At 37.8% G+C, this 14,402-nt stretch overlaps 1 long non-coding RNA gene and 2 pseudogenes across 3 annotated transcripts in view; 2 read left to right on the top strand and 1 right to left on the bottom strand.

Moving 5' to 3' along the window:
• Positions 1-14,402, top strand: part of LOC143539195 (uncharacterized) — a 137,354-nt gene that overhangs the window by 51,805 nt on the left and 71,147 nt on the right. The window lies entirely within an intron of this gene.
• LOC143539193 (uncharacterized) lies at positions 7,652-9,250 on the top strand (annotated as a pseudogene). Its single transcript, XR_013136391.1, has 2 exons — positions 7,652-7,955; positions 9,119-9,250. The product of XR_013136391.1 is annotated as an uncharacterized LOC143539193 (transcript).
• On the bottom strand, positions 11,093-13,958 carry LOC143539189 (uncharacterized; annotated as a pseudogene). Its single transcript, XR_013136389.1, has 13 exons — positions 13,949-13,958; positions 13,713-13,865; positions 13,242-13,391; positions 13,029-13,162; positions 12,723-12,947; positions 12,453-12,634; positions 12,270-12,370; positions 12,006-12,182; positions 11,881-11,936; positions 11,731-11,788; positions 11,545-11,665; positions 11,361-11,465; positions 11,093-11,264 (listed from the first exon to the last, which is right to left on the bottom strand). The product of XR_013136389.1 is annotated as an uncharacterized LOC143539189 (transcript).

The raw sequence follows: 14,402 nt of genomic DNA, 5'->3' as shown, positions 1-14,402 counted from the left end.
GTCAGCGTGTTCACCAGCATTCGTTGCTGACGTATTTTCTTACATTTTGCAGGTGAACAAAGTTAGAGCTTGGAAATGACGAAGTACTAATATCCGATGGCTCGGATTCTTTTTGTATAAGTTTAATATGGTGGTTTGTAAACATAAACAAGTATCTTTTATTAACAACTTTAAACGGGTATTTTATAATTCCCGTCTTTTGATTGTATATATAAATTACACTTTCGATCCTTAAAGTTTTATAAGTCTTCCGCAAACTAATGCAACTCTGATTTATTTACAAAAACGATACCAACTTGTTGGTCGCACTCCTAGGCCCTAGATGGGGGTGTGACAAGGTTGGTATCAGAGCCATAGATCTTAGCGAATTGGGTATCATAAAACAATACCCAAGCTTCGATCCAAGTATAGAAAATTATTTGATATTGGTTTTAAGGATAAGATAGGCTGGTAACCTTTCTTTTCCTCTCTACATTCTAAACCACCTAAATTGTTAGATGTCATTCAAAGCTCTTATGGAGAATTTTATTCGCAAGGCCAAGGAAGCCGGTATAGCCGAACCTTATCCTGAGGATAACATGAGTGATGGATATTATGAGGCGTACTTTGACCAAGATGTGGAACACGATTTGAACAAGTTGGTGTACTACCCCGGAAGTAGGCATTACCCGATAGAAGTACTCGATAGTCCACCAAAGCCAAATGTTGAGCCACCGAGACACTCCAGCTATCACCCACCAACCATACCGATGTATCAACCATCACAAGAACCACAAAACTATCCCACTAGATATTTCCCAAATGCACACCCATCCTATACTTTCCTTTCAAACCGACCCGTAAAGGAAGAACCACGAAGCCCATCCTCCGATTGGATGCAATGTCATTCCGACCCATGTCGATGGTTTACTGGAAGCTCCACCATGAATGATGTTAGCTCCCAACCAAAGAATAATGAAGGGCCGTCCCGCAAGCCCAAAATAAGGGTAATGATGCCCTACGAAAGTTTCAAGATACCCCTAATGGAGGACGAAACTGCACAACCAATGGAGGAAGATGAAGATGAACTTGAGGAAGAAGAACCCAATGAAGAGGAAGATCTTGATGAAGAAGAAGATCCCGAAGAAGATGAAGACCCTGTGAAGAAATCCGAGGAAGAAATGGAAGAAGAGCATCCTAAGAACTCTAACGAGACGTCAAGCTCAATGAATGGATCACTCACTTCCAGAAATCCAAGCTACGGTTCCGTCGATCCGTATGTTCAATATCTGGAGCAACTAAGGAACCAAGCTTCGTCAAGCTTCCCGCCATTTCAAGGGAGAATTCCTTCAATTCAAGAACAAGACGATGAAATTCTCGAGCAAAATCAAGCCGTTAAGACGTACCTCTATCTTGCATCTGACCAGACTTATGTTCCGTATCCTGAGCCGAGAAACCATTACGAGATGGTAACACTGGGTTATCGCGACCCACCTCCGCAGTATGAATACCCCAACATAGTCCCGAAGTCGTATGAGGAACATCTGGATCGTGCATTGCATGAGACCGACGACTGGAGAAGAAGGTAGATGAGGAAGAAAAGAAAAAGAAGAAAGTTGGAGAAACACTCCTTCGTAAATGCAACAAACTAAAGAAGGTAGTGAAGAAGTTCTTGAATAACTGAAGATGGAGGAATACGATGTGAAGCTATATGTGTAAAATAGTTTTATATGTGTTATGTATGAATAAAAGAACGTATGAAACGTTCTCTTGTAATAGTAGGACAAGTTATATATATCGTTGAAACGATATATATATATATGTGTGTGTGTGTGTGTAAAAAGAAAATATATATATATATATATCTTTTATGATATATATATATATGTAATAAAAGGTGTGTTTAATAAAAAGAAATGTTTTGTTAAAATTTTCAGACTAAATTGAAAAGGATAAAAAGAAAATGTCTGAAAAAAGCAATAATAACGAGAATGCTCGTAAAGAAAAAGAAATGAAAGACAAGGGGAAAGGCCCCGAAAACGAGCGAGAGGAAGAAATTCCCGAAAAATACATGAATAAAATTCAAAAGATGATTAAAGATGCTATGAGGGAAGAATCTATGAATAGATCTCACTCTAGACAATCTAAAAATTCTCAATCTGTTAATCCTTCTAAACCCATTAAATCCCATCCTAATCCCTCTCGAGTTGAAGAGAGTGTGCATGAGTCTAACGCCGATGGTGGAGTTAGACGTGAGTTCAAGAAACTCAAGATAAGTGGTTGTGCGTTTAAAGGCTTCAAATACTATGGACCGAAAGAGTTCCATGGTGACAAAGGGGCCATCACAATCGTGAGATGGCTCGAGGAGATGGATACTATTGTTATCACGAGTAAGTGTTCTGAGGAGGAAAAGATCCAATATTCCGCTTTGATGTTCAAGGGTGAAGCGCACGAAGGGTGGAATGCGCTGTTGATGAGTAAGGGAAGAGATATGATGTATGGCCTAACATGGGAAGAATTCAAGGCCATGGTGATGGGAAAGTTTTGTCCCATGCACGAAACTGACCAGATCCAAACAAAATTCCTTAATCATAAGGTCGTAGGGACAAACCTTCGGGAATACAACACTAAATTCCTCGAGTACTGTCGCTTTGTTCCCCAGCTGGTTAACCCTGAGTCCAGCAAAGTCACGCGATATATTTGGGGACTTCCACGGGAAATTCGCGATATGGTAAGGTCACACTTACCCCAAACCGCTGACTCTACAATGGAGTTAGCCGGTTATCTGATGGGCGGCATGGTTCGTAACAAAGAAGAAGACAAGAAGGTTACGACAACTACAACTCAAGGAAGGACGAGCGAAGTAAACAATCGGTTCAAAGGCAAGGGCGTGAACCAAATCCGATTTAATTCAAACGCCACACAATGTAAGACTTGTAGGAGGTATCATAAGGGACGTTTCAACTTTTCCCCGCCTCCTAAAGTCTGTGAATCATGTAATCGCACGGGTCACGATGGTGTTGATTGTTGGAAGAAAAAGATGACTTGCTACAATTGCAAGGATATGGGCCATCTGAGTTTCGAGTGCCCAAAGAACAAACCTGCTGCTGGTGGTGCGGGTGGTAGTGGCAAGGATAAGAAAGGAAACGCTCGAGCCTTCGTACTCGACACAAAAAGGGCCGCTGACGTGCCAGAAACCATCACTGGTACGTTTCTAGTCAACGACACCTATGCGAGAGTTTTATTTGATTCAGGTGCCAATTTGAGTTTTATATATTATAATTTTTGTAGTCTATTAAACGAACCATTAACAAAATTAGATAAAACTCTAAGTGTCGAGACTGCTAGAGGTGAAGCTCTTGAAAACGGAGAAATCCTTCTGGCTGGTTATTTGTTACCTATCTGTTTGTTACCCATGAGTCTGGCTGGTTTTGATATTGTACTTGGTATGGATTGGTTATCCGATAACCATGCCCGTATCATCTGCAATAGCAAAACTGTTGAACTTCAAGCCCCAGATAAACGAACAATTCGAATTGAAGGGGACAAAGATGCTGGCCAAGTTAGCATAATCTCTATGATTTGGGCTAACAAATGTTTAAATCAAGGATGCCACGCATTCATGGCCTACGTCACTGAAGAGTCTAAGCCAAAAGAAATCAAAGATGTTCCTATCGTTTCCAAATTTTCTGACGTCTTTCCTGATGAACTTCCTGGTATTCCTCCCGATCGCGAAGTAGAGTTTAGGATCGATCTGATTCCCGGTACTGCTCCGATTGCCAAAGCTCCGTACCGCTTAGCGCCAACCGAGATGAAGGAGTTAAAGAAACAACTCGATGAACTTCTTGAGAAGGGATTCATTCGACCAAGTTCGTCGCCTTGGGGAGCACCAATTCTATTCGTCAAGAAGAAGGACGGTTCCATGAGGATGTGTATCGACTATCGTGCGTTAAACAAAGTCACAATCAAAAATCGATATCCACTCCCTCGTATTGATGATCTTTTTGATCAACTTCAAGGTGCTAGCTTCTTTTCGAAAATCGATTTACGTTCCGGCTATCACCAACTTAAAGTCCAATCTAAAGACATTCCAAAGACTGTTTTCCTAATAAGGTATGGACATTATGAGTTCACGGTTATGCCGTTCGGACTTACTAATGCTCCGGCCGCATTCATGGATATGATGAACCGTATTTGCAAGCCTTATTTGGATAAATTTGTTATCGTATTCATCGACGACATACTTATTTATTCAAAGTCAAAGGCCGATCATGAAATTCATCTTCGTACTTTGCTTGAAATTCTTAGAACCGAGAAGTTGTATGCCAAGTTCTCAAAGTGCGAGTTCTGGTTGCACCAGGTGCAATTTCTTGGTCACATTATCAATGTTAACGGTATTCAAGTGGACCCCGCTAGGATTGAAGCTATCTCTAAGTGGGAGATTCCAAAGTCGCCAACCGAGATTCGAAGTTTCCTATGTTTGGCCGGCTACTACCGTAGGTTCATCGAAAACTTCTCTCGTATCGCTGTTCCCCTAACTTCCTTAACTCGAAAGAACATCAAGTATGAATGGGGAACGAAGCAACAAGAGGCGTTCGATATACTTAAACAAAAGCTCACCCAAGCACATATCTTGGCTTTTCCAGAAGGTACTGAAGATTTTGTGGTCTTTAGTGACACGTCCCATTCTGGTTTAGGATGTGTACTAATGCAACGCAAGAAAGTTATAGCTTACGCCTCTCGTCAACTGAAGATACACGAAAAGAATTATACGACTCACGATCTAGAGTTAGGCGCCATAATCTTTGCAATTAAGATTTGGAGGCACTATCTCTACGGAGTACGATTTACCGTGTACACTGATCACAAGAGATTAAAACACATTTTCGATCAAAAAGAGCTTAACATGCGCCAACGGCGATGGATGGAAACACTCAACGACTATGATTGCGAGATTGTTTATCATGGAGGCAAGGCCAACGTTGTGGCTGATGTCTTAAGTCGTAAAGAGCATGAGAAGCCCAAAAGAGTTCGAGCTTTACGCCTAGAACTTCAAATTGATCTCTTTGAGCAAATCAAATCCGCGCAAACGCAAGCAATCAATGAAACCAAATCTCTAACGAAAAACGAAATGGCACCATTGACTCGCTAGTCAAGGGTGATGACGATATCCTTAGACTCGGTAATAGGATTTGGGTACCAATTGTTGGAGGATTGCGTGAGAAAATCTTGAACGAAGCTCACAAGTCGAAATATATGATGCATCCCAGAAGTGATAAAATGTACCACAATCTAAAGGCGAATTATTGGTGGAATGGAACGAAAAGGGATGTCGCTTCGCATGTTGCGAAATGTTTGACTTGTTTGAAAGTTAAGGCTGAACATCAAAGGCTTTCGAGATTGCTTCAGCAACCCGAGCTTCCCGTATGGAAGTGGGAGTTAATTACATGGACTTTATTACAAAACTCCCGAAGATGACTCGACAACACAATGCCATTTGGGTCATTATGAGCTAAACTCCATTTACCATCTAAAATCTATGAAGAAGCTTTGTTTTACTTGATGATTATGTGAAACATGTGGTTTAGTTCGGTAAAGTACATGGTTATTTTGTAATTATCCATTGATGAAGAAATATTTTATCACTTTAACTCAATACATTAAGATTGATGACTAAATATCGTTCATGATCACTCATGTTCTTAGAAACTAGAAATGGTAAAAATAATACTTTGATAACTTATTTAAGATAAAACATGGATCCTTATGTTGTACTTAGAAATGATGAGATATAGGTTATGATCTATTTCTCTAGTTTTGATAATTCTAAAATAACATTGTTAACACGATTGCTTAGGTTATCATGCTAGTTAAAGTAATCATATGTTAATGCAATGTGTAACTATACCCTAATCTAATCAACCAAGGGGAGGTTGTGTGAGTTAACTACAACCACTCGAAGTTGTTAGGGTTGGTATTTGAGAAATCTAAGTCAATACTAATCATTCTATTTTACCAAACTGCTTGTCTACTTAAATTGACATTCTCGTGGTTGCATGATATTAAGCATAGGATGGACTTGAAAATACGCATGCAACTTTATTTTATGTCATAGAATACGTTCACTTAGAAATGATGGACTATTCTATAATATATTATTAGAACAAGTTTACTACATGTTTATTTAATAATCATCAAGGAAGAATGGAGTGGATTCTTGATCTTAGATGGTAACCTTCATATAATTGAACTACTCGTTTAGAATTTCTCTTTTTGTCACCTATACTTTATATATAAGTATTTATATTTTATAAAAAGTTCAAAAATCAACCCAAAATGATTAAAACTCTTCGATTACATTAAAACGAAGATTCACTCTTGGAAACATTTGTGTCCACGGATCGATACTTGGTTCTTACCAATACTATTCTACATATACGATAGGTACACTTGCCTATTTTGTGTGTGCTTAGTTTTAGTGGAAATCACTTTAATAAATTTAAAACACGATCTTGTGCAAAGCTAAATCCGCAATCCATAATATATTTTAACGCACCGCACAGAGAACATCAAAGTTTTTGGTGCCGTTGTCAGGGACACGGTACGTTTCTAATAACGATCCAAGTTTTAATTTAATCATTGTTTATAATTGTACAAATTTTTTTTAGCTTTTATTTTATTATTATATTAGAATTAAGTATTTTTAAAACTCAAACTCTTTCATTTCTCTCTAGGGGTCCATCCTTAGAATGGATGGAATCCCTTCCTTTTGATTCCATCACCAACTGGGACCAGATGGTTGAATAGTTTCTCTTCAAATACTTTTCGCCTGATAAAACTGCCAAATACCGAGCCAGGATTACCGGATTCTGGACCGATGATGATGAGCTGTTACACGCAGCATGAGAGAGATACAAAAGTTTTCTGAGAAGATGCCCACACCATGGACTGAGCATATGGTTACAAGTACAAACTTTCTTTGACGCACAATCCAGTCAAAACAAAAAGGCCATCGACCAAGTCGCCGGTGGAGACCTGGGTTCCAAATCACCTAACGAAGCATTTGAAATCATGGAGAAAGCAACAAAGAAGAGTTCCGCTTATAACCCACCAAGATCTACGCCAACACATAAAGGAATGCACCACGTCAATTCCGACACTCTTGTCACCGCACAACTTGAAGCCCTTTAAAAAAAAATCAAACAACTTCAAGCTAAACTATCAAAAACTAAGATCACCTATGACACCTGTGGAGGAACTCATAAGACGAGTGACTGCAAACAAGTCATTATGGCTATGGAAGAAGTTGACTTCATCGCCCGTCAAAACAACGTTTTCAGCAACAATTACAATCCAGGATGGAGAAACCATCCAAATTTCAGTTGGAATGACGGGGGTAACAGTCAAACCCTACCCGGATTCGAAAAGATACCGATGAATCAATATTTCCGGCCTAAACACAAGTTATTAACATATACTAATATATAAATATTGAGTGTGAAAATGCATAAATTTTGGTTGGTAATAGTAAGTGAAAGTTGTATGATTGTTTAGTTTAAATGAAAATAATAGTAACATTGATAAAACTGTATTTTGGTAATCACAGGTTGAGCGTTTAGGTTATAGCAGCATTGTGTATATCTGTCTATCAATCGATTCCCATCGAATAGAAAGATGCCGGCGTCCGCGACGATGATCGGAGCTTTACTGGGACTGGGGACCCAGATGTACTCCAACGCTCTTCGTAAACTCCCTTACATGCGCCGTTAGTCATCTTATTATTATTATTTATTAACTCCTCAAACCCTAATTTTACATTTCTTTCTTCATAAATAAATAATCAATCAATCAATTGGTGGTGTTTTAGGGATGGGTTTAGGTGCTGTCTTCGCTTGTCAAATGGGATGCCAAGCTTCAACAAGATCTCGATACCATGCTCGATAAAGCCAAAGCCGCCAACGAGCGCCGTTACTTCGGTACCTTTCTAAATTATTCTCTCATTACTTAATTGCTTTTGTTAGCGAATACCATTTCAAGTTAACAGGTTATTAAGGTGTCCATGGTATCTAATCTAAATATATTATTTGAGAAACTGAAGGAATACATTCAAATAGCTGTTACCAGATGCACTTTGATAGTGTAGCTAAGTTTACAAATCATAATCCACATGATCAACTTTAGTATTTTCTTTCAAAACTCAGTGAATCGTACATCTTTTTTTTGCTTTAGCTACAGCCATAAAAGATCATTTTGAATTGATGTCTTGTGTCGTCACTAAAAGTATCGCTTACCTTCTATACGGCAACTGCTACTTAAAACTACTGTTTTTGTTATTAAAAGCAATCGCCTACTGCGCCTAGACGAGTAGCGTTTCTAAAAAGGGAAGGCGCAATTCTAAGAGCAATTTCCCTTTTTATGATTTTTTTTTTTATTTTTCATTAACAAAGTTACCTAAAAAAGTCAAATTTACTTCATTTAATCCACTTTCCCTAAATGATTATCGACAATTCTGGATGATGAATGCTTAGGTGATTTTGTTATTATTTAATAATTGTGCTCATGTTTATTTTAGCTTAATTTGCTTCTCTAGAATATTATTATTTGTTCTAGAAATTGCAGAGCATAACTAGTAGTCTTATTTAAAATGTGTAAAGCTGACGTCAATTAGTTGGTGACTACAGCATTTATGTTGGTTGTTGATGCTATTAAACTTTGGCTTTTGGTATTGGATAATTTTGTGGTTTTGAACTTTTGATATTGGATAATTTTGACATTGGAACTATGTGACTAATACAAGATTGATGGAAAAAGTTATATACAACGATCAAAAGTAGTCAGCTCAATAGCCCAATAAAAAATGTTTAAACTCTTTGATCGAGCTTCATTTTCTCCCAAGTATGTATGCAACTTGTACTGCTACAAGGATATCAAAGTCTTGCATAATGTATCGTAATCGTAAAAATGAGAAACCAAAACACAGTTTACCAGTAACTTGGACCTTGTTTAGTTCTTAAATGATTTGAAGGATGCTATCCCTTAATCAGCATTTGCTGCAACATTTATGTATGTGCCTGAAAACCTTGTGTCTTTTCGTAAGTAACATTATATATGCTAATTGTTTTCTGTTGCTGAATTGCAGATGATGACGAATAGATTGGCACTGCAGGGAATTACCTGACTGGCCGTGCATCAATGAAGTGGTCAATGATATTTGTTTTTGTTTTTGTTTGTCTGCCAAGCTTTTATTTGAGTACATGAATAAAAAATGAATTTATACCATGGAAATTCAGTCACAGGGTAATCGATATTCAGAGTTTGATCATCGTCACTTAATAGTGTTTTGAATGTTTGATGCTGTCTATCTGCTTCCTTTGTTGTTTCACTATCAGGCTTAATGCTGTTTAAGTAGTGGCACAATAATTTCTCTCTTCGCCCTATGCCTATCCTTGTTGTTTTGTAGTACGGGTTTCATCTCAGACTAGGTGTTGTGGAGAAGGATGGCGCCTCCTTCCCCACTTGGATGGGTTGAATTGTAGTGGTTGCATAGTCCCCCCCCCCCCTCCCCACCCTTCTTCGGTTACTCTATCGCAAACAAGGGGGATATTCCCCAATTTATTTGGAGGTGATGTGGCTCCTGGGTTGGCTAGACGATGGATGGCACCCCCAGTCACACCACAACTGACTATTGAACTACACTATTTCATTTCATAACATCAAATCTTAGTTCATAAAAGAGTCGTTTCAAGGCTGTTAGGCCTACCGAGGCGTAAGGCATGTGGTGTTTAAAAAGTTATTAATAAATTATTCTCAGACGATAATATAGTATGTTAGTTTTATTAAAAATAAGAGATCAAAATTAAAATAAATAAAAGCTTGATGTACGCTCAAAGAAGCCCAACTTTTAAGTTATATACAAGCTTATAAAGTACAAGTCTAGAGGTGAAAAAAAAACCCGTACCCGGAATCGGACCTGAAAAAAATACCTAGAATCGGTTTTTTGTATACCCGGGTATTCTATACCCAAAACCGGAACCGACCCTACCCGTAGGGTATGAGTAGGGTATACATTTTGAGGTCAATACACGTACCCGGAACTTTACTCGATTTATACTCGTAAATATCCAGACCCGGTCATACCTATACCGATACCCGGTTATAACCGATACCCAATACCAATTTTCTAATACCTGAAATAATACATGAGTTGTTATAGTATATTTTTATGTTTACTTCACAACTTTTATGTTTAAGTTTTTGTAAAATGTATATTACTAAGTAAATAATTTGTAATTAAGTGGATTTATGGTTTTTGTAATATATTTTAATTATTTTTATAAACTACAAAACAAATTTAAATTTTAAACAAATTAAAAAATGTATAAAAAAATTTCAAATTCAAAATCAGGTATTAATGCCCGGTTGTACCCGGATACATACCCGGTTCCAATACCCGAGCCCAATCATACCCTACCCGGGTACATAGGGTTGAGTTTTTACGCTCGATACCCTACCTGATTTCTCTCATTTCCCGATTTTCCAATACCCGAGCATACCCGAAACCGATTCCATACCCTAACCTGGGTATTAGAAAACCTGATTTGTGCACCTTTAAGTACAACTTCTGAGGAACCTTCTAGTCAGGAATGAGAAGCTCGAAACATACAAGATTATAGAGGGGGTGTTTGGGATTGCTTCTTAAAATTGCTTTTTGCATTTTGGAGAGGCAAAATGTCCAAAATGTTCATCCAAAAGCACCTAAACGCACAAATTGGTGCTTTTAGATGCTTTTGGAGGGACATTTTGGACATTTTACCTCTCCAAAAAGCAAAAAGCAATTTAAGAAGCAATCCAAACACCCCCCAAAGTATCAATCACCATCCCAAATGTGTTTTACCCATTGTCTCCTGATTTTCAAAACCAAAAGCATGAATTCAATCAATCACAGAGGTCACACAGGATCTCCAGCAACGTCTAGTTTATGATCGCATTTCCTCGAGGTGTCCTGCACAGGAGCCAAGTTAGACACCATAACGAGAATACATGAATATACACAATCCACAATTACTGATGCTAACCCGATTGTACCATAAGAAAACAAAAATTATTATAGTCGAAGCTTCTCGATCCAACTAGCAAATCGATCGGTGTCCCCCAAATATAACATCGTAAATGCATTTGCCAAAAACTGTTCCCTGTTGAAGTTTAAAGTCACGAAGTATCCACATGAAAAATCCCTTCTCGAGACCCTAACCAAGCCCCTGGAAAACTATTTCTTCCCCCATCTCCTACAAAAATACATATCAGAACATAAACCTGAAAGAATGAACTAACAACCACAAACGTTAACCAGATTGAACGTTAACAAACGCATACGGAAGTACCTCTTGGCCAGCACACAACTGAGGGCACTGAACTCATGAACCTATCTTCATATAGCATTTCACCCGACTTTAATCTCCATACCCGCAAATAAAAATCCTCTCCCCCTAATAACACATACATCTATTAATACAAAGAAAAGAAAAAAACAAATTTGGAATGATACATACAAAACCAAAAGGACACCTGACATGACAAATCTCTCAGATGGGTCCACACCCATCTGTATACGCGTATGGGAATTTAAATTTCCCTCATACATTTGTACAGCCCCTCTTTGAGTCATACGATGATCATAAAGCCGAACCTACAAAAGTCAACACTCTATAGCAGCTTAGACAAATATCAGGTGAACAAATATGCAAAACGTACCGTTCCATCCATTGAGCTGGCCAAGAAATACTGATCATAGAGTTTAAGTGCCACCAAACTGTAATTTGTAAACCAACAAATCGTCACGTCATAAAAATAATAACAATAATACAAAATAACACCAATGAACTTTAATAGCTTTCCACTAACCATGAAACTGATGAAGGCATAAACATCGTTCGAGTGTGGTGAACATTCCCCTGAACCTAAATGCATCAAATCACAGTAATTTTAAGCCTTTCAAAACCCTAAACCCTGAAGAAGATAAATATTACCTCAAACCATCTGTGCTCTCGTTTTTTATTTCTTTCACTTGAAGATTGGCTTGTTTTAAGGGACGGAAACGGGATTTGATGTTTAGGAAGATGTCTATCACGCAAGTCTTCAGGTTTCTGGCGTGTATCAACCGTTATAATAGCTCCATTTCTAAGTCCACAAAAAACAATATTTCTCTGTAAAACCAACAAATTGTTTTAAATTAAGAAAAAAATTTCAAAATATTAAATGCAAGCTTGTTAAAAGTTATATCTTGTTCTTACGGAACAATCGAACTGTAAAGACAAAACATCACTCTTGGAACGGAATATCCACGATTTTCTTTCAGATCCCATATGCACCAAAGCGGCCCCACTATCCGTGCCTACAAAATCCAAATTAATATTTATGTAAAATCAGCAGGTAAAAGTAACACAACATAACAACAAACATCGGTAAAAACATACCGATTACAGTTTGATTCCCGTTTAAACTGCAGTCAGCTGTCCAAATTGTGGACTTTGATATAGAAGAAATGCAGTGAATTCTTTGACCAATAAAGCGATTGCCATCAACATATTCCAATGGTTCACTAAGGTCTACCGAAAAAACCGACCCACCAGTTGTTTCAATTCCCAGAGTAGTTACTCTGTTGGCTTTCGGTTAAAGTCCACATATATCAACATCATGATCCGTCAAAACAATAAAAACAAAAAGACTGAAGATGTAAAGGATACATAGCACGTGAAACGGATGAGTCAGCATCCGTTTCTTGCAGGTGATGATAACTTCTTGGAATCTTTATACATGATACATATGAAGGCATTACAGTCATCGCATTCCAAAGAGGTTTTGGTGGGTTTAATGATGCTTGGTTTTCTATGTTTAGATGCTGCACGACATTGGGCATGTGGCAGGCCCTAGCATTAGTATGTTCTCCAACACATCCAACTTCATAGGAACTGAATATTGTAAGTAAAACATAACATAAGTCGATCATAAGCACTAAATGTTGACATCTCATAAGTAAATGATAACAATACCAAAATATTTTATTATTAAGACCGCCGGTTAATAGCAACGCTGATTCAACAAGACCGTCTGGAGTCTGGATGCTGACGTGTACATGTTCCAATGCAGCGTCAGCAGTCCTCTCGGTTCCTTTGTATTTCCAAATCTGTATAAAAATAATGTTAAATGTAACAAATGTACTCAGTAGAATCCCACTGATAGCCATATATTACTGGTTGACTTACTGTCGGTTTTGATGTTCGTATGTTTTGGTATTGTTCCTGAAAGTTGACCTTCTTTTTGTTAGAGATGATTGAATTACCACATAACTCCCTCACATGAAGCATCTTAACGACTTTGGCTGTTATTTCTTGCTGTGCATCCTTTACTTGTTTCTGTTTAAATGTTAAAACTTTAAACCATAAATAGCTTCAAGCAAATGAACCGAACATTCGGCGAACCGTTTGGTGAGAAGTTCGTTCATGTTGATTCATTTAATAACACAAATTTTTGTTCATTTAGTTAAACGAACTGACATGAACACATGGCCCGTCCATTTATGTTCGTCCATTACGTTTATTTGTTTAAATATACATTTAAATTTATTTATTATTAGCAATGACTTAAAATCCATCTGGTTTCATAATTTCTCAACAAAAAACCGACCCAAATCGAATGAAACTGAGACATAATAATAATAATAATAACAATATTACCTTAGTGGATTTTGGGGGTGGTTTATGAGCAGTGGTGGAAGCAGAAGAAGAAGAATAAGAAGAAGAAGAAGAAGAAGAAGAAGAAGCCTGGGATGGGAGATTTAAGCGGGAAATACCTGTTCTTGTCGGGATCATAATAGAACCCAGGAAGATCTATTGACAACAAACAAGCATATGATTAATACGATTGTTAATAGTAATAATAAATTTGAGGTGAGTTAATTTAGAGGGGTAACCTTGTGGCATATTTATTTTGACAGCAGAATTAATTGGCGGGAGGGAGGGATGAAGATGCAGGCGGTGGTGTGGTGGAGAGAGACAAAAACGGCGAAAGGGCACCAATTGAATAACTGAAACGGCTCAAATATTTGGGCTTTTTTTCTTTTTCTACAGGAACAGAGCCCCTGAAAAAAGAATCAGGGATTGGAAGGTTATGTTATAAGGGATATTGGATTTTAGTATCCAAATTTTGGTTTATTAGTTGATATTAATATAAATTTTAATTTTAAATTTTTATTTAGAAAATAAACCTGGTTAGTTTTAGGGTAAACAAAAGTCATTGCTCCAAGTTTTGGGGAATAAATGAATAAGGTAATTAAACTTCAAAACCCACCGTCGTCTCCGCCATCATCGTCCCTTTACCACCACCACCACTGTCCCGCCACCGCTGCCGCTACCACCACTATGCGG

This window comes from Bidens hawaiensis, unplaced genomic scaffold, assembly GCF_021521415.1.
Source record: "Bidens hawaiensis isolate Kalapana, Puna unplaced genomic scaffold, B.hawaiensis_p1.1 tig00011824_1, whole genome shotgun sequence".
Classification (NCBI taxonomy): domain Eukaryota; kingdom Viridiplantae; phylum Streptophyta; class Magnoliopsida; order Asterales; family Asteraceae; genus Bidens; species Bidens hawaiensis.
This window is presented reverse-complemented; position numbering and strand designations above follow the sequence as displayed.